General features: G+C 42.1%; 5 pseudogenes; all 5 read right to left on the reverse strand.

Moving 5' to 3' along the window:
- Window positions 1-8,754: 8,754 nt before the first annotated feature.
- On the reverse strand, window positions 8,755-9,676 carry LOC138844877 (signal recognition particle 19 kDa protein pseudogene; annotated as a pseudogene).
- A 2,330-nt stretch (window positions 9,677-12,006) lies between these two features.
- LOC149122693 (signal recognition particle 19 kDa protein pseudogene) lies at window positions 12,007-12,924 on the reverse strand (annotated as a pseudogene).
- Window positions 12,925-15,253: 2,329 nt separating this feature from the next.
- On the reverse strand, window positions 15,254-16,178 carry LOC149122694 (signal recognition particle 19 kDa protein pseudogene; annotated as a pseudogene).
- Window positions 16,179-17,922: 1,744 nt separating this feature from the next.
- Window positions 17,923-18,846, reverse strand: LOC138844878 (signal recognition particle 19 kDa protein pseudogene; annotated as a pseudogene).
- Window positions 18,847-22,911: 4,065 nt separating this feature from the next.
- On the reverse strand, window positions 22,912-23,834 carry LOC138844879 (signal recognition particle 19 kDa protein pseudogene; annotated as a pseudogene).
- Between the last annotated feature and the right edge of the window lie 973 nt (window positions 23,835-24,807).

Consider the following 24,807-nt stretch of genomic DNA (forward strand, 5'->3'; position numbering starts at 1 on the left):
AATTCTAAGCATGACACGCTCATTGGTTTTGTTTTTTTTTTTTTTATTTCATAATGGATCTGCTGTCTAAACTCGTATGTGTATTGCGTCAGAATAGAAAATTTGGGAAGGAAGAAGGCAAAACCAACTCAGACCCAGAAATCCTTTAGGAAATTGCCGCTGAAGAAACCAAAACTCGGCTGAGGCACCCAAAACCATGACAGAAAGCCAGAATTGGAGCAAGCCAACAGCTGTGCCCTGATTGAAAAAGACCATTCCTTCCGTGTCTTGAACTCCATATTCCAGCCTCAAAATCAAAGCTCACATCAGAAAATTCATTACAAACCATGATAAAGAAGAAAAATGTGCAAAGAGCCAAAGAAATGGAAGAGTCCTTTTTGAGAGCGGGCTTGATTTAGTCACAAGGAAACAGGCTGTTTCCGGATTCATCCACCCCTCCCAGCTGTCTGGCTTTGGAAAACTCATTCAATTCATCTGAAAATCGCTGGCAAACTGATTTGGGGAATAAATGATCGTTCCCCTCTGCAAAAGGGTTCCATTTGTTTTTGCAAAACACAAAAACTCATGTTGGTCGTGCTGCCTCTAGAATTCTAAGCATGACACGCTCATTGGTTTTGTTTTTCTTATTTCATAATGGATCTGCTGTCTAAACTCGTGTGTGTATTGCGTCAGAATACAAAATTTGGGAAGGAAGAAGGCAAAACCAACTCAGACCCAGAAATCCTTTAGGAAATTGCCACTCAAGGAACCAAAACTCGGCTGAGGCACCCAAAACCATGACAGAAAGCCAGAATTGGAGCAAGCCAACAGCTGTGACTTGATTGAAAAAGACCATGCCTTCCGTGTTTGAACTCCATATTCCAGCCTCAAAATCAAAGCTCACATCAGAAAATTCATTACAAACCATGATAAAGAAGAAAAATGTGCAAAGAGCCAAAGAAATGGAAGAGTCCTTTTGGATAGTGGGCTTCATTTCGTCACAAGGAAACAGGCTGTTTCCAGATTCATCCACCCCTCCCAGCTGACTGGCTTTGGAAAACTCATTCAATTCACCTGAAAATCGCTGGCAAACTGATTTGGGGAATTAATGATCGTTCCCCTCTGCAAAAGGGTTCCATTTCTTTGTCCAAAACACAAAAACTCATGTTGGTCGTGCTGCCTCTAGAATTCTAAGCATGTCACGCTAATTGGTTTTGTTTTTTTTTTTTTTATTTCATAATGGATCTGCTGTCTAAACTCGTGTGTGTATTGCATCAGAATACAAAATTTGGGAAGGAAGAAGGCAAAACCAACTCAGACCCAGAAATCCTTTAGGAAATTGCTGCTCAAGAAACCAAAACTCGGCTGAGGCACCCAAAACCATGACAGAAAGCCAGAATTGGAGCAAGCCAACAGCTGTGCCCTGATTGAAAAAGACCATTCCTTCCGTGTCTTGAACTCCATATTCCAGCCTCAAAATCAAAGCTCACATCAGAAAATTCATTACAAACCATGATAAAGAAGAAAAATGTGCAACGAGCCAAAGAAATGGAAGAGTCCTTTTTGAGAGTGGGCTTCATTTCGTCACAAGGAAACAGGCTGTTTCCGGATTCATCCACCCCTCCCAGCTGACTGGCTTTGGAAAACTCATTCAATTCACCTGAAAATCGCTGGCAAACTGATTTGCGGAATGAATGATCGTTCCCCTCTGCAAAAGGGTTCCATTTGTTTTTGCAAAACACAAAAACTCATGTTTGTTGTGCTGCCTCTAGAATTCTAAGCATGACACGGTCATTGGGTTTCTTTTTTTTTTTATTTCATAATGGATCTGCTGTCTAAACTCGTGTGTGTATTGCATCAGAATACAAAATTTGGGAAGGAAGAAGGCAAAACCAACTCAGACCCAGAAATCCTTTAGGAAATTGCCGCTCAAGAAACCAAAACTCGGCTGAGGCACCCAAAACCATGACAGAAAGCCAGAATTGGAGCAAGCCAACAGCTGTGCCCTGATTGAAAAAGACCATTCCTTCCGGGTCTTGAACTCCATATTCCAGCCTCACAATCAAAGCTCACATCAGAAAATTCATTACAAACCATGATAAAGAAGAAAAATGTGAAAAGAGCCAAAGAAATGGAAGAGTCCTTTTTGAGAGTGGGCTTGATTTCGTCACAAGGAAACAGGCTGTTTCCGGATTCATCCACCCCTCCCAGCTGACTGGCTTTGGAAAACTCATTCAATTCACCTGAAAATCGCTGGCAAACTGATTTGGGGAATTAATGATCGTTCCCCTCTGCAAAAGGGTTCCATTTCTTTGTCCAAAACACAAAAACTCATGTTGGTCGTGCTGCCTCTAGAATTCTAAGCATGACACGCTCATTGGTTATGTTTTTTTTTATTTCATAATGGATCTGCTGTCTAAACTCGTGTGTGTATTGCATCAGAATACAAAATTTGGGAAGGAAGAAGGCAAAACCAACTCAGACCCAGAAATCCTTTAGGAAATTGCTGCTCAAGAAACCAAAACTCAGCTGAGGCACCCAAAACCATGACAGAAAGCCAGAATTGGAGCAAGCCAATAGCTGTGCCCTGATTGAAAAAGACAATTCCTTCCGTGTCTTGAACTCCATGTACCAGCCTCACAATCAAAGCTCACATCAGAAAATTCATTACAAACCATGATAAAGAAGAAAAATGTGCAAAGAGCCAAAGAAATGGAAGAGTCCTTTTTGAGAGCGGGCTTGATTTCGTCACAAGGAAACAGGCTGTTTCCGGATTCATCCACCCCTCCCAGCTGACTGGCTTTGGAAAACTCATTCAATTCACCTGAAAATCGCTGGCAAACTGATTTGGGGAATTAATGATCGTTCCCCTCTGCAAAAGGGTTCCATTTGTTTTTGCAAAACACAAAAACTCATGTTGGTTGTGCTGCCTCTAGAATTCTAAGCATGACACGCTCATTGGTTTTGTTTTTCTTATTTCATAATGGATCTGCTGTCTAAACTCGTGTGTGTATTGCATCAGACTACAAAATTTGGGAAGGAAGAAGGCAAAACCAACTCAGACCCAGAAATCCTTTAGGAAATTGCCGCTCAAGAAACCTAAACTCGGCTGAGGCACCCAAAACCATGACAGAAAGCCAGAATTGGAGCAAGCCAACAGCTGTGCCCTGATTGAAAAAGAACATTCCTTCCGGGTCTTGAACTCCATATTCCAGCCTCACAATCAAAGCTCACATCAGAAAATTCATTACAAACCATGATAAAGAAGAAAAATGTGAAAAGAGCCAAAGAAATGGAAGAATCCTTTTTGAGAGTGGGCTTGATTTAGTCACAAGGAAACAGGCTGTTTCCGGATTCATCCACCCCTCCCAGCTGACTGGCTTTGGAAAACTCATTCAATTCACCTGAAAATCGCTGGCAAACTGATTTGGGGAACTAATGATCGTTCCCCTCTGCAAAAGGGTTCCATTTGTTTTTGCAAAACACAAAAACTCATGTTGGTCGTGCTGCCTCTAGAATTCTAAGCATGACACGCTCATTGGGTTTCTTTTTTTTTTTATTTCATAATGGATCTGCTGTCTAAACTCGTGTGTGTATTGCGTCAGAATACAAAATTTGGGAAGGAAGAAGGCAAAACCAACTCAGACCCAGAAATCCTTTAGGAAATTGCCGCTCAAGGAACCAAAACTCGGCTGAGGCACCCAAAACCATGACAGAAAGCCAGAATTGGAGCAAGCCAACAGCTGTGCCCTGATTGAAAAAGACCATTCCTTCCGGGTCTTGAACTCCATACTCCAGCCTCACAATCAAAGCTCACATCAGAAAATTCATTACAAACCATGATAAAGAAGAAAAATGTGCAAAGAGCCAAAGAAATGGAAGAGTCCTTTTTGAGAGTGGGCTTGATTTCGTCACAAGGAAACAGGCTGTTTCCAGATTCATCCACCCCTCCCAGCTGACTGGCTTTGGAAAACTCATTCAATTCACCTGAAAATCGCTGGCAAACTGATTTGGGGAATTAATGATCGTTCCCCTCTGCAAAAGGGTTCCATTTGTTTTTTCAAAACACAAAAACTCATGTTGGTCGTGCTGCCTCTAGAATTCTAAGCATGACACGCTCATTGGTTTTGTTTTTCTTATTTCATAATGGATCTGCTGTCTAACCTCGTGTTTGTATTGCGTCAGAATACAAAATTTGGGAAGGAAGAAGGCAAAACCAACTCAGACCCAGAAATCCTTTAGGAAATTGCCACTCAAGGAACCAAAACTCGGCTGAGGCACCCAAAACCATGACAGAAAGCCAGAATTGGAGCAAGCCAACAGCTGTGCCTTGATTGAAAAAGACCATGCCTTCCGTGTCTTGAACTCCATATTCCAGCCTCAAAATCAAAGCTCACATCAGAAAATTCATTACAAACCATGATAAAGAAGAAAAATGTGCAAAGAGCCAAAGAAATGGAAGAGTCCTTTTTGAGAGTGGGCTTGATTTAGTCACAAGGAAACAGGCTGTTTCCGGATTCATCCACCCCTCCCAGCTGACTGGCTTTGGAAAACTCATTCAATTCACCTGGAAATCGCTGGCAAACTGATTTGGGGAATTAATGATCGTTCCCCTCTGCAAAAGGGTTCCATTTGTTTTTGCAAAACACAAAAACTCATGTTGGTTGTGCTGCCTCTAGAATTCTAAGCATGACACGCTCATTGGTTTTGTTTTTCTTATTTCATAATGGATCTGCTGTCTAAACTCGTGTGTGTATTGCATCAGACTACAAAATTTGGGAAGGAAGAAGGCAAAACCAACTCAGACCCAGAAATCCTTTAGGAAATTGCCGCTCAAGAAACCCAAACTCGGCTGAGGCACCCAAAACCATGACAGAAAGCCAGAATTGGAGCAAGCCAACAGCTGTGCCCTGATTGAAAAAGAACATTCCTTCCGGGTCTTGAACTCCATATTCCAGCCTCACAATCAAAGCTCACATCAGAAAATTCATTACAAACCATGATAAAGAAGAAAAATGTGCAAAGAGCCAAAGAAATGGAAGAATCCTTTTTGAGAGTGGGCTTGATTTCGTCACAAGGAAACAGGCTGTTTCCGGATTCATCCACCCCTCCCAGCTGACTGGCTTTGGAAAACTCATTCAATTCACCTGAAAATCGCTGGCAAACTGATTTGGGGAACTAATGATCGTTCCCCTCTGCAAAAGGGTTCCATTTGTTTTTGCAAAACACAAAAACTCATGTTGGTCGTGCTGCCTCTAGAATTCTAAGCATGACACGCTCATTGGGTTTCTTTTTTTTTTTATTTCATAATGGATCTGCTGTCTAAACTCGTGTGTGTATTGCATCAGAATACAAAATTTGGGAAGGAAGAAGGCAAAACCAACTCAGACCCAGAAATCCTTTAGGAAATTGCCGCTCAAGGAACCAAAACTCGGCTGAGGCACCCAAAACCATGACAGAAAGCCAGAATTGGAGCAAGCCAACAGCTGTGCCCTGATTGAAAAAGACCATTCCTTCCGTGTCTTGAACTCCATACTCCAGCCTCACAATCAAAGCTCACATCAGAAAATTCATTACAAACCATGATAAAGAAGAAAAATGTGCAAAGAGCCAAAGAAATGGAAGAGTCCTTTTTGAGAGTGGGCTTGATTTCGTCACAAGGAAACAGGCTGTTTCCGGATTCATCCACCCCTCCCAGCTGACTGGCTTTGGAAAACTCATTCAATTCACCTGAAAATCGCTGGCAAACTGATTTGGGGAATTAATGATCATTCCCCTCTGCAAAAGGGTTCCATTTCTTTTTCCAAAACACAAAAACTCATGTTGGTCGTGCTGCCTCTAGAATTCTAAGCATGACACGCTCATTGGTTTTGTTTTTTTTTATTTCATAATGGATCTGCTGTCTAAACTCGTGTGTGTATTGCGTCAGAATACAAAATTTGGGAAGGAAGAAGGCAAACCCAACTCAGACCCAGAAATCCTTTAGGAAATTGCTGCTCAAGAAACCAAAACTCGGCTGAGGCACCCAAAACCATGACAGAAAGCCAGAATTGGAGCAAGCCAACAGCTGTGCCCTGATTGAAAAAGACCATTCCTTCCGTGTCTTGAACTCCATATTCCAGCCTCAAAATCAAAGCTCCCATCAGAAAATTCATTACAAACCATGATAAAGAAGAAAAATGTGAAAAGAGCCAAAGAAATGGAAGAGTCCTTTTTGATAGTGGGCGTGATTTAGTCACAAGGAAACAGGCTGTTTCCGGATTCATCCACCCCTCCCAGCTGACTGGCTTTGGAAAACTCATTCAATTCACCTGAAAATCGCTGGCAAACTGATTTGGGGAATTAATTATCGTTCCCCTCTGCAAAAGGGTTCCATTTGTTTTTGCAAAACACAAAAACTCATGTTGGTTGTGCTGCCTCTAGAATTCTAAGCATGACACGCTCATTGGTTTTCTTTTTCTTATTTCATAATGGATCTGCTGTCTAAACTCGTGTGTGTATTGCATCAGACTACAAAATTTGGGAAGGAAGAAGGCAAAACCAACTCAGACCCAGAAATCCTTTAGGAAATTGCCGCTCAAGGAACCAAAACTCGGCTGAGGCACCCAAAACCATGACAGAAAGCCAGAATTGGAGCAAGCCAACAGCTGTGCCCTGATTGAAAAAGACCATTCCTTCCGGGTCTTGAACTCCATATTCCAGCCTCAAAATCAAAGCTCACATCAGAAAATTCATTACAAACCATGATAAAGAAGAAAAATATGCAAAGAGCCAAAGAAATGGAAGAATCCTTTTTGAGAGTGGGCTTGATTTAGTCACAAGGAAACAGGCTGTTTCCGGATTCATCCACCCCTCCCAGCTGACTGGCTTTGGAAAACTCATTCAATTCACCTGAAAATCGCTGGCAAACTGATTTGGGGAATTAATGATCGTTCCCCTCTGCAAAAGGGTTCCATTTGTTTTTGCAAAACACAAAAACTCATGTTGGTCGTGCTGCCTCTAGAATTCTAAGCATGACACGCTCATTGGTTTTGTTTTTTTTTTTATTTCATAATGGATCTGCTGTCTAAACTCGTGTGTGTATTGCATCAGAATACAAAATTTGGGAAGGAAGAAGGCAAAACCAACTCAGACCCAGAAATCCTTTAGGAAATTTCCGCTCAAGAAACCAAAACTCGGCTGAGGCACCCAAAACCATGACAGAAAGCCAGAATTGGAGCAAGCCAACAGCTGTGCCCTGATTGAAAAAGACCATTCCTTCCGGGTCTTGAACTCCATATTCCAGCCTCAAAATCAAAGCTCACATCAGAAAATTCATTACAAACCATGATAAAGAAGAAAAATGTGCAAAGAGCCAAAGAAATGGAAGAGTCCTTTTTGATAGTGGGCGTGATTTAGTCACAAGGAAACAGGCTGTTTCCGGATTCATCCACCCCTCCCAGCTGACTGGCTTTGGAAAACTCATTCAATTCACCTGAAAATCGCTGGCAAACTGATTTGGGGAATTAATGATCGTTCCCCTCTGCAAAAGGGTTCCATTTCTTTGTCCAAAACACAAAAACTCATGTTGGTCGTGCTGCCTCTAGAATTCTAAGCATGACACGCTCATTGGTTATGTTTTTTTTTATTTCATAATGGATCTGCTGTCTAAACTCGTGTGTGTATTGCATCAGAATACAAAATTTGGGAAGGAAGAAGGCAAAACCAACTCAGACCCAGAAATCCTTTAGGAAATTGCTGCTCAAGAAACCAAAACTCAGCTGAGGCACCCAAAACCATGACAGAAAGCCAGAATTGGAGCAAGCCAATAGCTGTGCCCTGATTGAAAAAGACAATTCCTTCCGTGTCTTGAACTCCATGTACCAGCCTCAAAATCAACGCTCACATCAGAAAATTCATTACAAACCATGATAAAGAAGAAAAATGTGCAAAGAGCCAAAGAAATGGAAGAGTCCTTTTTGATAGTGGGCTTGATTTAGTCACAAGGAAACAGGCTGTTTCCGGATTCATCCACCCCTCCCAGCTGACTGGCTTTGGAAAACTCATTCAATTCACCTGAAAATCGCTGGCAAACTGATTTGGGGAATTAATGATCGTTCCCCTCTGCAAAAGGGTTCCCTTTGTTTTTGCAAAACACAAAAACTCATGTTTGTTGTGCTGCCTCTAGAATTCTAAGCATGACACGCTCATTGGTTTTGTTTTTTTTTTATTTCATAATGGATCTGCTGTCTAAACTCGTGTGTGTATTGTGTCAGAATAGAAAATTTGGGAAGAAAGAAGGCAAAACCAACTCAGACCCAGAAATCCTTTAGGAAATTGCCGCTCAAGAAACCAAAACTCGGCTGAGGCACCCAAAACCATGACAGAAAGCCAGAATTGGAGCAAGCCAACAGCTGTGCCCTGATTGAAAAAGACCATTCCTTCCGTGTCTTGAACTCCATATTCCAGCCTCAAAATCAAAGCTCACATCAGAAAATTCATTACAAACCATGATAAAGAAGAAAAGTGTGAAACGAGCCAAAGAAATGGAAGAGTCCTTTTTGAGAGTGGGCTTGATTTCATCACAAGGAAACAGGCTGCTTCCGGATTCATCCAACCCTCCCAGCTGACTGGCTTTGGAAAACTCATTCAATTCACCTGAAAATCGCTGGCAAACTGATTTGGGGAATTAATTATCATTCCCCTCTGCAAAAGGGTTCCATTTCTTTTTCCAAAACACAAAAACTCATGTTGGTCGTGCTGCCTCTAGAATTCTAAGCATGACACGCTCATTGGTTTTGTTTTTCTTTTTTTTTTTTTTTCAGTTTGACATTTTATTCATTAACTTAAAAAGATGAACAAAATGTATTTCAGATCTTACTAAACCTCCTGAAACACATTTACACAGAGGACAAAGGAATATAGGATTTCAAGTAACTCATGGTGCAGTCCACTGTGCATTTAAAAATATTCTTCTTTCCACAAAAGATTTTCATTGAAGGACAAAAAATTCTTTCTTGTACACTGCATAAAAACTAGATAAAAACTTCCAACGTACACTTATTTCAATGTCAAGTTTGATGATGAAGATGGAGGCACTGATGTTCACAGTTCCATTAAATGATGCGGGCAAAAAGCTTATTCCCCACAGGTTCAAATTAGAAGCTTCCAACTCGTGGCCCTTTCAGTGGCGTCATGTGCTGGAAGCTCACACCAGGTCACTTCTTCTTCTTTCCTTTTCCTTTTTTACTTCCCTCTCCTTGTTGAAGGCTTGGATCACCGCCTCCTGCTTTTTGTGTCCTTGTTTTCAGTTTGGGTATCATTTCTGCCACATACAGCATTACTGACTTACGTGATGGGAACTGCACGAGACAAAGGCTGCCATCTTCCTGTTTGAGCTGGACCCGGACTCTGCCTTTGTACTGAACATCACGATTCCATTCTGTAGAGTACATTTTATTTTTCTCCAGAAGCACATTAAGTCCAACTGCTGAGCACACATCTTGAATTTCTGTAGCTGTAGGATTTTCAACAGCCTTGCTGACGGGATCCGCCTCCCCTCCGTGATGGTCTTCTTGTTGTTCAGGTACGCGGGGTAGATGCAGATGAACCTGTCCTGCTCGGCCGGGGACCGTGCGGCAGCGCAGGCCATGGCCGCAGACACTCGCACCGCGACTCCGTCACGGTCCCCAACCGGATCCAGCCGGGGAGAGCGCCGCCGGTTTTGTTTTTCTTATTTCATAATGGATCTGCTGTCTAAACTCGTGTGTGTATTGCGTCAGAATACAAAATTTGGGAAGGAAGAAGGCAAAACCAACTCAGACCCAGAAATCCTTTAGGAAATTGCCGCTCAAGGAACCAAAACTCGGCTGAGGCACCCAAAACCATGACAGAAAGCCAGAATTGGAGCAAGCCAATAGCTGTGCCCTGATTGAAAAAGACAATTCCTTCCGTGTCTTGAACTCCATATTCCAGCCTCAAAATCAAAGCTCACATCAGTAAATTCATTACAAACCATGATAAAGAAGAAAAATGTGCAAAGAGCCAAAGAAATGGAAGAGTCCTTTTTGAGAGTGGGCTTGATTTCGTCACAAGGAAACAGGCTGTTTCCGGATTCATCCACCCCTCCCAGCTGACTGGCTTTGGAAAACTCATTCAATTCACCTGAAAATCGCTGGCAAACTGATTTGGGGAATTAATGATCGTTCCCCTCTGCAAAAGGGTTCCATTTGTTTTTGCAAAACACAAAAATTCATGTTGGTCGTGCTGCCTCTAGAATTCTAAGCATGACACGCTAATTGGTTTTGTTTTTTTTTTATTTCATAATGGATCTGCTGTCTAAACTCGTGTGTGTATTGCATCAGAATACAAAATTTGGGAAGGAAGAAAGCAAAACCAACTCAGACCCAGAAATCCTTTAGGAAATTGCCGCTCAAGAAACCAAAACTCGGCTGAGGCACCCAAAACCATGACAGAAAGCCAGAATTGGAGCAAGCCAACAGCTGTGCCCTGATTGAAAAAGACAATTCCTTCCGGGTCTTGAACTCCATATTCCAGCCTCAAAATCAAAGCTCACATCAGAAAATTCATTACAAACCATGATAAAGAAGAAAAATGTGCAAAGAGCCAAAGAAATGGAAGAGTCCTTTTTGAGACTGGGCTTGATTTTGTCACAAGGAACAGGCTGTTTCCGGATTCATCCACCCCTCCCAGCTGAATGGCTTTGGAAAACTCATTCAATTCACCTGAAAATCGCTGGCAAACTGATTTGGGGAATTAATGATCGTTCCCCTCTGCAAAAGGGTTCCATTTCTTTTTCCAAAACACAAAAACTCATGTTGGTCGTGCTGCCTCTAGAATTCTAAGCATGACACGCTCATTGATTTTGTTTTTTTTTTTTTAATTTCATAATGGATCTGCTGTCTAAACTCGTGTGTGTATTGCGTCAGAATACAAAATTTGGGAAGGAAGAAGGCAAAACCAACTCAGACCCAGAAATCATTTAGGAAATTGCCGCTCAAGGAACCAAAACTCGGCTGAGGCACCCAAAACCATGACAGAAAGCCAGAAATGGGGCAAGCCAACAGCTGTGCCCTGATTGAAAAAGACCATTCCTTCCGGGTCTTGAACTCCATATTCCAGCCTCAAAATCAAAGCTCACATCAGAAAATTCATTACAAACCATGATAAAGAAGAAAAATGTGCAAAGAGCCAAAGAAATGGAAGAGTTCTTTTAGAGAGTGGGCTTGATTTAGTCACAAGGAAACAGGCTGTTTCCGGATTCATCCACCCCTCCCAGCTGACTGGCTTTGGAAAACTCATTCAATTCACCTGAAAATTGCTGGCAAACTGATTTGGGGAATTAATGATCGTTCCCCTCTGCAAAAGGGCTCCATTTGTTTTTGCAAAACACAAAAACTCATGTTGGTCGTGCTGCCTCTAGAATTCTAAGCATGGCATGCTAATTGGTATTGTTTTTTTTATTTCATAATGGATCTGCTGTCTAAACTCGTGTGTGTATTGCGTCAGAATACAAAATTTGGGAAGGAAGAAGGCAAAACCAACTCAGACCCAGAAATCCTTTAGGAAATTGCTGCTCAAGAAACCAAAACTCGGCTGAGGCACCCAAAAGCATGACAGAAAGCCAGAATTGGAGCAAGCCAACAGCTGTGCCCTGATTGAAAAAGACCATTCCTTCCGTGTCTTGAACTCCATATTCCAGCCTCAAAATCAAAGCTCACATCAGAAAATTCATTACAAACCATGATAAAGAAGAAAAATGTGCAAAGAGCCAAAGAAATGGAAGAGTCCGTTTTGAGAGTGGGCTTGATTTAGTCACAAGGAAACAGGCTGCTTCCGGATTCATCCACCCCTCCCAGCTGACTGATTTGGAAAACTCATTCAATTCACCTGAAAATCGCTGGCAAACTGATTTGGGGAATTAATTATCATTCCCCTCTGCAAAAGGGTTCCATTTCTTTTTCCAAAACACAAAAACTCATGTTGGTCGTGCTGCCTCTAGAATTTTAAGCATGACACGCTCATTGGTTTTGTTTTTCTTTTTTTTTTTTTTCAGTTTGACATTTTATTCATTAACTTAAAAAGATGAACAAAATGTATTTTAGATCTTACTAAACCTCCTGAAACACATTTACACAGAGGACAAAGGAATATAGGATTTCAAGTAACTCATGGTGCAGTCCACTTTCCATTTAAAAATATTCTTCTTTCCACAAAAGATTTTCATTGAAGGACAAAATATTCTTTCTTGTACACTGCATAAAAACTAGATAAAAACTTCCAACGTACACTTATTTCAATGTCAAGTTTGATGATGAAGATGGAGGCACTGATGTTCACAGTTCCATTAAATGATGCGGGCAAAAAGCTTATTCCCCACAGGTTCAAATTAGAAGCTTCCAACTCGTGGCCCTTTCAGTGGCGTCATGTGCTGGAAGCTCACACCAGGTCACTTCTTCTTCTTTCCTTTTCCTTTTTTACTTCCCTCTCCTTGTTGAAGGCTTGGATCACCGCCTCCTGCTTTTTGTGTCCTTGTTTTCAGTTTGGGTATCATTTCTGCCACATACAGCATTACTGACTTACGTGATGGGAACTGCACGAGACAAAGGCTGCCATCTTCCTGTTTGAGCTGGACCCGGACTCTGCCTTTGTACTGAACATCACGATTCCATTCTGTAGAGTACATTTTATTTTTCTCCAGAAGCACATTAAGTCCAACTGCTGAGCACACATCTTGAATTTCTGTAGCTGTAGGATTTTCAACAGCCTTGCTGACGGGATCCGCCTCCCCTCCGTGATGGTCTTCTTGTTGTTCAGGTACGCGGGGTAGATGCAGATGAACCTGTCCTGCTCGGCCGGGGACCGTGCGGCGGCGCAGGCCATGGCCTCAGACACTCGCACCGCGACTCCGTCACGGTCCCCAACCGGATCCAGCCGGGGAGAGCGCTGCCGGTTTTGTTTTTCTTATTTCATAATGGATCTGCTGTCTAAACTCGTGTGTGTATTGCGTCAGAATACAAAATTTGGGAAGGAAGAAGGCAAAACCAACTCAGACCCAGAAATCCTTTAGGAAATTGCCGCTCAAGGAACCAAAACTCGGCTGAGGCACCCAAAACCATGACAGAAAGCCAGAATTGGAGCAAGCCAACAGCTGTGCCCTGATTGAAAAAGACCATTCCTTCCGTGTCTTGAACTCCATATTCCAGCCTCAAAATCAAAGCTCACATCAGAAAATTCATTACAAACCATGATAAAGAAGAAAAATGTGCAAAGAGCCAAAGAAATGGAAGAGTCCTTTTTGAGAGTGGGCTTGATTTCGTCACAAGGAAACAGGCTGTTTCCGGATTCATCCACCCCTCCCAGCTGACTGGCTTTGGAAAACTCATTCAATTCACCTGAAAATCGCTGGCAAACTGATTTGGGGAATTAATGATCGTTCCCCTCTGCAAAAGGGTTCCATTTCTTTTTCCAAAACACAAAAACTCATGTTGGTCGTGCTGCCTCTAGAATTCTAAGCATGACATGCTAATTAGTATTGTTTTTTTTATTTCATAATGGATCTGCTGTCTAAACTCGTGTTTGTATTGCATCAGAATACAAAATTTGGGAAGGAAGAAGGCAAAACCAACTCAGACCCAGAAATCCTTTAGGAAATTGCCGCTCAAGAAACCAAAACTCGGCTGAGGCACCCAAAACCATGACAGAAAGCCAGAATTGGAGCAAGCCAACAGCTGTGCCCTGATTGAAAAAGACCATTCCTTCCGTGTCTTGAACTCCATATTCCAGCCTCAAAATCAAAGCTCACATCAGAAAATTCATTACAAACCATGATAAAGAAGAAAAATGTGCAAAGAGCCAAAGAAATGGAAGAGTCCTTTTTGATAGTGGGCTTGATTTCATCACAAGGAAACAGGCTGTTTCTGGATTCATCCACCCCTCCCAGCTGACTGGCTTTGGAAAACTCATTCAATTCACCTGAAAATCGCTGGCAAACTGATTTGGGGAATTAATGATCGTTCTCCTCTGCAAAAGGGTTCCATTTCTTTTTCCAAAACACAAAAACTCATGTTGGTCGTGCTGCCTCTAGAATTCTAAGCATGACACGCTAATTGGTTTTGTTTTTTTTATTTCATAATGGATCTGCTGTCTAAAGTCATGTGTGTATTGCATCAGAATACAAAATTTGGGAAGGAAGAAGGCAAAACCAACTCAGTCCCAGAAATCCTTTAGGAAATTGCCGCTCAAGAAACCAAAACTCGGCTGAGGCACCCAAAACCATGACAGAAAGCCAGAATTGGAGCAAGCCAACAGCTGTGCCCTGATTGAAAAAGACCATTCCTTCCGTGTCTTGAACTCCATATTCCAGCCTCACAATCAAAGCTCACATCAGAAAATTCATTACAAACCATGATAAAGAAGAAAAATGTGCAAAGAGCCAAAGAAATGGAAGAGTCCTTTTTGATAGTGGGCTTGATTTCATCACAAGGAAACAGGCTGTTTCCGGATTCATCCACCCCTCCCAGCTGACTGGCTTTGGAAAACTCATTCAATTCACCTGAAAATCGCTGGCAAACTGATTTGGGGAATTATTTATCGTTCTCCTCTGCAAAAGGGTTCCATTTCTTTTTCCAAAACACAAAAACTCATGTTGGTCATGCAGCCTCTAGAATTCTAAGCATGACACGCTAATTGGTTTTGTTTTTTTTTTATTTCATAATGGATCTGCTGTCTAAACTCGTGTGTGTATTGTGTCAGAATAGAAAATTTGGGAAGAAAGAAGGCAAAACCAACTCAGACCCAGAAATCCTTTAGGAAATTGCCGCTCAAGAAACCAAAACTCGGCTGAGGCACCCAAAACCATGACAGAAAGCCAGAATTGGAGCAAGCCAACAGCTGTGCCCTGATTGAAAAAGACCATTCCTTCCGTGTCTTGAACTCCATATTCCAGCCTCAAAATCAAAGCTCACATCAGAAAATTCATTACAAACCATGATAAAGAAGAAAAGTGTGAAACGAGCCAAAGAAATGGAAGAGTCCTTTTTGAGAGTGGGCTTGATTTCATCACAAGGAAACAGGCTGCTTCCGGATTCATCCAACCCTCCCAGCTGACTGGCTTTGGAAAACTCATTCAATTCACCTGAAAATCGCTGGCAAACTGATTTGGGGAATTAATTATCATTCCCCTCTGCAAAAGGGTTCCATTTCTTTTTCCAAAACACAAAAACTCATGTTGGTCGTGCTGCCTCTAGAATTCTAAGCATGACACGCTCATTGGTTTTGTTTTTCTTTTTTTTTTTTTTTTCAGTTTGACATTTTATTCGTTAACTTAAAAAGATGAACAAAATGTATTTCAGATCTTACTAAACCTCCTGAAACACATTTACACAGAGGACAAAGGAATATAGGATTTCAAGTAACTCATGGTGCAGTCCACTGTGCATTTAAAAATATTCTTCTTTCCACAAAAGATTTTCATTGAAGGACAAAAAATTCTTTCTTGTACACTGCATAAAAACTAGATAAAAACTTCCAACGTACACTTATTTCAATGTCAAGTTTGATGATGAAGATGGAGGCACTGATGTTCACAGTTCCATTAAATGATGCGGGCAAAAAGCTTATTCCCCACAGGTTCAAATTAGAAGCTTCCAACTCGTGGCCCTTTCAGTGGCGTCATGTGCTGGAAGCTCACACCAGGTCACTTCTTCTTCTTTCCTTTTCCTTTTTTACTTCCCTCTCCTTGTTGAAGGCTTGGATCACCGCCTCCTGCTTTTTGTGTCCTTGTTTTCAGTTTGGGTATCATTTCTGCCACATACAGCATTACTGACTTACGTGATGGGAACTGCACGAGACAAAGGCTGCCATCTTCCTGTTTGAGCTGGACCCGGACTCTGCCTTTGTACTGAACATCACGATTCCATTCTGTAGAGTACATTTTATTTTTCTCCAGAAGCACATTAAGTCCAACTGCTGAGCACACATCTTGAATTTCTGTAGCTGTAGGATTTTCAACAGCCTTGCTGACGGGATCCGCCTCCCCTCCGTGATGGTCTTCTTGTTGTTCAGGTACGCGGGGTAGATGCAGATGAACCTGTCCTGCTCGGCCGGGGACCGTGCGGCGGCGCAGGCCATGGCCTCAGACACTCGCACCGCGACTCCGTCACGGTCCCCAACCGGATCCAGCCGGGGAGAGCGCCGCCGGTTTTGTTTTTCTTATTTCATAATGGATCTGCTGTCTAAACTCGTGTGTGTATTGCGTCAGAATACAAAATTTGGGAAGGAAGAAGGCAAAACCAACTCAGACCCAGAAATCCTTTAGGAAATTGCCGCTCAAGGAACCAAAACTCGGCTGAGGCACCCAAAACCATGACAGAAAGCCAGAATTGGAGCAAGCCAACAGCTGTGCCCTGATTGAAAAAGACCATTCCTTCCGTGTCTTGAACTCCATATTCCAGCCTCAAAATCAAAGCTCACATCAGAAAATTCATTACAAACCATGATAAAGAAGAAAAATGTGCAAAGAGCCAAAGAAATGGAAGAGTCCTTTTTGAGAGTGGGCTTGATTTCGTCACAAGGAAACAGGCTGTTTCCGGATTCATCCACCCCTCCCAGCTGACTGGCTTTGGAAAACTCATTCAATTCACCTGAAAATCGCTGGCAAACTGATTTGGGGAATTAATGATCGTTCCCCTCTGCAAAATGGTTCCATTTCTTTTTCCAAAACACAAAAACTCATGTTGGTCGTGCTGCCTCTAGAATTCTAAGCATGACATGCTAATTGGTTTTGTTTTTTTTATTTCATAATGGATCTGCTGTCTAAACTCGTGTTTGTATTGCGTCAGAATACAAAATTTGGGAAGGAAGAAGGCAAAACCAACTCAGACCCAGAAATCCTTTAGGAAATTGCTGCTCAAGGAACCAAAACTCGGCTGAGGCACCCAAAACCATGACAGAAAGCCAGAATTGGAGCAAGCCAACAGCTGTGCCCTGATTGAAAAAGACCATTCCTTCCGTGTCTTGAACTCCATATTCCAGCCTCACAATCAAAGCTCACATCAGAAAATTCATTACAAACCATGATAAAGAAGAAAAATATGCAAAGAGCCAAAGAAATGGAAGAATCCTTTTTGAGAGTGGGCTTGATTTAGTCACAAGGAAACAGGCTGTTTCCGGATTCATCCACCCCTCCCAGCTGACTGGCTTTGGAAAACTCATTCAATTCACCTGAAAATCGCTGGCAAACTGATTTGGGGAATTAATGATCGTTCCCCTCTGCAAAAGGGTTCCATTTCTTTTTCCAAAACACAAAAACTCATGTTGGTCGTGCTGCCTCTAGAATTCTAAGCATGACACGCTAATTGGTTTTGTTTTTTTTTTATTTCATAATGGATCTGCTGTCTAAACTCGTGTGTGTATTGTGTCAGAATAGAAAATTTGGGAAGAAAGAAGGCAAAACCAACTCAGACCCAGAAATCCTTTAGGAAATTGCCGCTCAAGAAACCAAAACTCGGCTGAGGCACCCAAAACCATGACAGAAAGCCAGAATTGGAGCAAGCCAACAGCTGTGCCCTGATTGAAAAAGACCATTCCTTCCGTGTCTTGAACTCCATATTCCAGCCTCAAAATCAAAGCTCACATCAGAAAATTCATTACAAACCATGATAAAGAAGAAAAGTGTGAAACGAGCCAAAGAAATGGAAGAGTCCTTTTTGAGAGTGGGCTTGATTTCATCACAAGGAAACAGGCTGCTTCCGGATTCATCCAACCCTCCCAGCTGACTGGCTTTGGAAAACTCATTCAATTCACCTGAAAATCGCTGGCAAACTGATTTGGGGAATTAATTATCATTCCCCTCTGCAAAAGGGTTCCATTTCTTTTTCCAAAACACAAAAACTCATGTTGGTCGTGCTGCCTCTAGAATTCTAAGCATGACACGCTCATTGGTTTTGTTTTACTTTTTTTTTTTTTTTCAGTTTGACATTTTATTCATTAACTTAAAAAGATGAACAAAATGTATTTCAGATCTTACTAAACCTCCTGAAACACATTTACACAGAGGACAAAGGAATATAGGATTTCAAGTAACTCATGGTGCAGTCCACTGTGCATTTAAAAATATTCTTCTTTCCACAAAAGATTTTCATTGAAGGACAAAAAATTCTTTCTTGTACACTGCATAAAAACTAGATAAAAACTTCCAACGTACACTTATTTCAATGTCAAGTTTGATGATGAAGATGGAGGCACTGATGTTCACAGTTCCATTAAATGATGCGGGCAAAAAGCTTATTCCCCACAGGTTCAAATTAGAAGCTTCCAACTCGTGGCCCTTTCAGTGGCGTCATGTGCTGGAAGCTCACACCAGGTCACTTCTTCTTCTTTCCTTTTCCTTTTTTACTTCCCTCTCCTTGTTGAAGGCTTGGATCACCGCCTCCTGCTTTTTGTGTCCTTGTTTTCAGTTTGGGTATCATTTCTGCCACATACAGCATTACTGACTTACGTGATGGGAACTGCACGAGACAAAGGCTGCCATCTTCCTGTTTGAGCTGGACCCGGACTCTGCCTTTGTACTGAACATCACGATTCCATTCTGTAGAGTACATTTTATTTTTCTCCAGAAGCACATTAAGTCCAACTGCTGAGCACACATCTTGAATTTCTGTAGCTGTAGGATTTTCAACAGCCTTGCTGACGGGATCCGCCTCCCCTCCGTGATGGTCTTCTTGTTGTTCAGGTACGCGGGGTAGATGCAGATGAACCTGTCCTGCTCGGCCGGGGACCGTGCGGCGGCGCAGGCCATGGCCTCAGACACTCGCACCGCGACTCCGTCACGGTCCCCAACCGGATCCAGCCGGGGAGAGCGCCGCCGGTTTTGTTTTTCTTATTTCATAATGGATCTGCTGTCTAAACTCGTGTGTGTATTGCGTCAGAATACAAAATTTGGGAAGGAAGAAGGCAAAACCAACTCAGACCCAGAAATCCTTTAGGAAATTGCCGCTCAAGGAACCAAAACTCGGCTGAGGCACCCAAAACCATGACAGAAAGCCAGAATTGGAGCAAGCCAATAGCTGTGCCCTGATTGAAAAAGACCATTCCTTCCGTGTCTTGAACTCCATATTCCAGCCTCAAAATCAAAGCTCACATCAGAAAATTCATTACAAACCATGATAAAGAAGAAAAATGTGCAAAGAGCCAAAGAAATGGAAGAGTCCTTTTTGAGAGTGGGCTTGATTTCGTCACAAGGAAACAGGCTGTTTCCGGATTCATCCACCCCTCCCAGCTGACTGGCTTTGGAAAACTCATTCAATTCACCTGAAAATCGCTGGCAAACTGATTTGGGGAATTAATGATCGTTCCCCTCTGCAAAATGGTTCCATTTCTTTTTCCAAAACACAAAAACTCATGTTGGTCGTGCTGCCTCTAGAATTCTAAGCATGACATGCTAATTGGTTTTGTTTTTTTTATTTCATAATGGATCTGCTGTCTAAACTCGTGTTTGTATTGCGTCAGAATACAAAATTTGGGAAGGAAGAAGGCAAAACCAACTCAGACCCAGAAATCCTTTAGGAAATTGCTGCTCAAGGAACCAAAACTCGGCTGAGGCACCCAAAACCATGACAGAAAGACAGCTGTTGGAGCAAGCCAACAGCTGTGCCCTGATTGAAAAAGACCATTCCTTCCGTGTCTTGAACTCCATATTCCAGCCTCACAATCAAAGCTCACATCAGAAAATTCATTACAAACCATGATAAAGAAGAAAAATATGCAAAGAGCCAAAGAAATGGAAGAATCCTTTTTGAGAGTGGGCTTGATTTAGTCACAAGGAAACAGGCTGTTTCCGGATTCATCCACCCCTCCCAGCTGACTGGCTTTGGAAAACTCATTCAATTCACCTGAAAATCGCTGGCAAACTGATTTGGGGAATTAATGATCGTTCCCCTCTGCAAAAGGGTTCCATTTCTTTTTCCAAAACACAAAAACTCATGTTGGTCGTGCTGCCTCTAGAATTCTAAGCATGACACGCTAATTGGTTTTGTTTTTTTTTTATTTCATAATGGATCTGCTGTCTAAACTCGTGTGTGTATTGTGTCAGAATAGAAAATTTGGGAAGAAAGAAGGCAAAACCAACTCAGACCCAGAAATCCTTTAGGAAATTGCCGCTCAAGAAACCAAAACTCGGCTGAGGCACCCAAAACCATGACAGAAAGCCAGAATTGGAGCAAGCCAACAGCTGTGCCCTGATTGAAAAAGACCATTCCTTCCGTGTCTTGAACTCCATATTCCAGCCTCAAAATCAAAGCTCACATCAGAAAATTCATTACAAACCATGATAAAGAAGAAAAGTGTGCAAAGAGCCAAAGAAATGGAAGAGTCCTTTTTGAGAGTGGGCTTGATTTCATCACAAGGAAACAGGCTGCTTCCGGATTCATCCACCCCTCCCAGCTGACTGGCTTTGGAAAACTCATTCAATTCACCTGAAAATCGCTGGCAAACTGATTTGGGGAATTAATTATCATTCCCCTCTGCAAAAGGGTTCCATTTCTTTTTCCAAAACACAAAAACTCATGTTGGTCGTGCTGCCTCTAGAATTCTAAGCATGACATGCTAATTGGTTTTGTTTTTTTTATTTCATAATGGATCTGCTGTCTAAACTCGTGTTTGTATTGCGTCAGAATACAAAATTTGGGAAGGAAGAAGGCAAAACCAACTCAGACCCAGAAATCCTTTAGGAAATTGCTGCTCAAGGAACCAAAACTCGGCTGAGGCACCCAAAACCATGACAGAAAGCCAGAATTGGAGCAAGCCAACAGCTGTGCCCTGATTGAAAAAGACCATTCCTTCCGTGTCTTGAACTCCATATTCCAGCCTCACAATCAAAGCTCACATCAGAAAATTCATTACAAACCATGATAAAGAAGAAAAATATGCAAAGAGCCAAAGAAATGGAAGAATCCTTTTTGAGAGTGGGCTTGATTTAGTCACAAGGAAACAGGCTGTTTCCGGATTCATCCACCCCTCCCAGCTGACTGGCTTTGGAAAACTCATTCAATTCACCTGAAAATCGCTGGCAAACTGATTTGGGGAATTAATGATCGTTCCCCTCTGCAAAAGGGTTCCATTTCTTTTTCCAAAACACAAAAACTCATGTTGGTCGTGCTGCCTCTAGAATTCTAAGCATGACACGCTAATTGGTATTGTTTTTTTTTTATTTCATAATGGATCTGCTGTCTAAACTCGTGTGTGTATTGCGTGAGAATATAAAATTTGGGAAGGAAGAAGGCAAAACCAACTCAGACCCAGAAATCCTTTAGGAAATTGCCACTGAAGGAACCAAAACTCGGCTGAGGCACCCAAAACCATGACAGAAAGCCAGAATTGGAGCAAGCCAACAGCTGTGCCCTGATTGAAAAAGACCATTCCTTCCGTGTCTTCAACTCCATATTCCAGCCTCAAAATCAAAGCTCACATCAGAAAATTCATTACACACCATGATAAAGAAGAAAAATGTGCAAAGAGCCAAAGAAATGGAACAGTCCTTTTTGAGAGTGGGCTTGATTTAGTCACAAGGAAACAGGCTGTTTCCGGATTCATCCACCCCTCCCAGCTGACTGGCTTTGGAAAACTCATTCAATTCACCTGAAAATCGCTGGCAAACTGATTTGGGGAATTAATGATCGTTCCCCTCTGCAAAAGGGTTCCATTTCTTTTTCCAAAACACAAAAACTCATGTTGGTCGTGCTGCCTCTAGAATTCTAAGCATGACACGCTAATTGGTTTTGTTTTTTTTATTTCATAATGGATCTGCTGTCTAAAGTCATGTGTGTATTGCATCAGAATACAAAATTTGGGAAGGAAGAAGGCAAAACCAACTCAGACCCAGAAATCCTTTAGGAAATTGCCGCTCAAGAAACCAAAACTCGGCTGAGGCACCCAAAACCATGACAGAAAGCCAGAATTGGAGCAAGCCAACAGCTGTGCCCTGATTGAAAAAGACCATTCCTTCCGGGTCTTGAACTCCATATTCCAGCCTCACAATCAAAGCTCACATCAGAAAATTCATTACAAACCATGATAAAGAAGAAAAATGTGCAAAGAGCCAAAGAAATGGAAGAGTCCTTTTTGAGAGTGGGCTTGATTTAGTCACAAGGAAACAGGCTGTTTCCGGATTCATCCACCCCTCCCAGCTGACTGGCTTTGGAAAACTCATTCAATTCACCTGAAAATCGCTGGCAAACTGATTTGGGGAATTAATGATCGTTCTCCTCTGCAAAAGGGTTCCATTTCTTTTTCCAAAACACAAAAACTCATGTTGGTCATGCAGCCTCTAGAATTCTAAGCATGACACGCTAATTGTTTTTTTTTTTTTTATTTCATAATGGATCTGCTGTCTAAACTCCTGTGTATTGTGTCAGAATAGAAAATTTGGGAAGAAAGAAGGCAAAACCAACTCAGACCCAGAAATCCTTTAGGAAATTGCCGCTCAAGAAACCAAAACTCGGCTGAGGCACCCAAAACCATGACAGAAAGCCAGAATTGGAGCAAGCCAACAGCTGTGCCCTGATTGAAAAAGACCATTCCTTCCGTGTCTTCAACTCCATATTCCAGCCTCAAAATCAAAGCTCACATCAGAAAATTCATTACAAACCATGATAAAGAAGAAAAATGTGAAACGAGCCAAAGAAATGGAAGAGTCCTTTTTGAGAGTGGGCTTGATTTAGTCACAAGGAAACAGGCTGCTTCCGGATTCATCCAACCCTCCCAGCTGACTGGCTTTGGAAAACTCATTCAATTCACCTGAAAATCGCTGGCAAACTGATTTGGGGAATTAATGATCGTTCCCCTCTGCAAAAGGGTTCCATTTCTTTTTCCAAAACACAAAAACTCATGTTGGTCGTGCTGCCTCTAGAATTTTAAGCATGACACGCTCATTGGTTTTGTTTTTCTTTTTTTTTTTTTTCAGTTTGACATTTTATTCATTAACTTAAAAAGATGAACAAAATGTATTTCAGATCTTACTAAACCTCCTGAAACACATTTACACAGAGGACAAAGGAATATAGGATTTCAAGTAACTCATGGTGCAGTCCACTGTCCATTTAAAAGTATTCTTCTTTCCACAAAAGATTTTCATTGAAGGACAAAAAATTCTTTCTTGTACACTGCATAAAAACTAGATAAAAACTTCCAACGTACACTTATTTCAATGTCAAGTTTGATGATGAAGATGGAGGCACTGATGTTCACAGTTCCATTAAATGATGCGGGCAAAAAGCTTATTCCCCACAGGTTCAAATTAGAAGCTTCCAACTCGTGGCCCTTTCAGTGGCGTCATGTGCTGGAAGCTCACACCAGGTCACTTCTTCTTCTTTCCTTTTCCTTTTTTACTTCCCTCTCCTTGTTGAAGGCTTGGATCACCGCCTCCTGCTTTTTGTGTCCTTGTTTTCAGTTTGGGTATCATTTCTGCCACATACAGCATTACTGACTTACGTGATGGGAACTGCACGAGACAAAGGCTGCCATCTTCCTGTTTGAGCTGGACCCGGACTCTGCCTTTGTACTGAACATCACGATTCCATTCTGTAGAGTACATTTTATTTTTCTCCAGAAGCACATTAAGTCCAACTGCTGAGCACACATCTTGAATTTCTGTAGCTGTAGGATTTTCAACAGCCTTGCTGACGGGATCTGCCTCCCCTCCGTGATGGTCTTCTTGTTGTTCAGGTATGTGGGGTAGATGCAGATGAACCTGTCCTGCTCGGCCGGGGACCGTGCGGCGGCGCAGGCCATGGCCGCAGACAATCGCACCGCGACTCCGTCACGGTCCCCAACCGGATCCAGCCGGGGAGAGCGCCGCCGGTTTTGTTTTTCTTATTTCATAATGGATCTGCTGTCTAAACTCGTGTGTGTATTGCGTCAGAATACAAAATTTGGGAAGGAAGAAGGCAAAACCAACTCAGACCCAGAAATCCTTTAGGAAATTGCCGCTCAAGAAACCAAAACTCGGCTGAGGCACCCAAAACCATGACAGAAAGCCAGAATTGGAGCAAGCCAACAGCTGTGCCCTGATTGAAAAAGACCATTCCTTCCGTGTCTTGAACTCCATATTCCAGCCTCAAAATCAAAGCTCACATCAGAAAATTCATTACAAACCATGATAAAGAAGAAAAATGTGCAAAGAGCCAAAGAAATGGATGAGTCCTTTTTGAGAGTGGGCTTGATTTAGTCACAAGGAAACAGGCTGTTTCCGGATTCATCCACCCCTCCCAGCTGACTGGCTTTGGAAAACTCATTCAATTCACCTGAAAATCGCTGGCAAACTGATTTGGGGAATTAATGATCGTTCCCCTCTGCAAAAGGGTTCCATTTCTTTTTCCAAAACACAAAAACTCATGTTGGTCGTGCTGCCTCTAGAATTCTAAGCATGACACGCTAATTCGTTTTGTTTTTTTTTTTATTTCATAATGGATCTGCTGTCTAAACTCGTGTGTGTATTGCGTCAGAATACAAAATTTGGGAAGGAAGAAGGCAAAACCAACTCAGACCCAGAAATCCTTTAGCAAATTGCCGCTCAAGAAACCAAAACTCGGCTGAGGCACCCAAAACCATGACAGAAAGCCAGAATTGGAGCAAGCCAACAGCTGTGCCCTGATTGAAAAAGACCATTCCTTCCGGGTCTTGAACTCCATATTCCAGTCTCAAAATCAAAGCTCACATCAGAAAATTCATTACAAACCATGATAAAGAAGAAAAATGTGCAAAGAGCCAAAGAAATGGAAGAGTTCTTTTTGATAGTGGGCTTGATTTCGTCACAAGGAAACAGGCTGTTTC

The sequence above is a fragment of the Oryctolagus cuniculus genome, chromosome 13 (assembly GCF_051225735.1).
Source record: "Oryctolagus cuniculus isolate XC-2025 breed Fujian yellow rabbit chromosome 13, ASM5122573v1, whole genome shotgun sequence".
Classification (NCBI taxonomy): Eukaryota; Metazoa; Chordata; class Mammalia; order Lagomorpha; family Leporidae; genus Oryctolagus; species Oryctolagus cuniculus.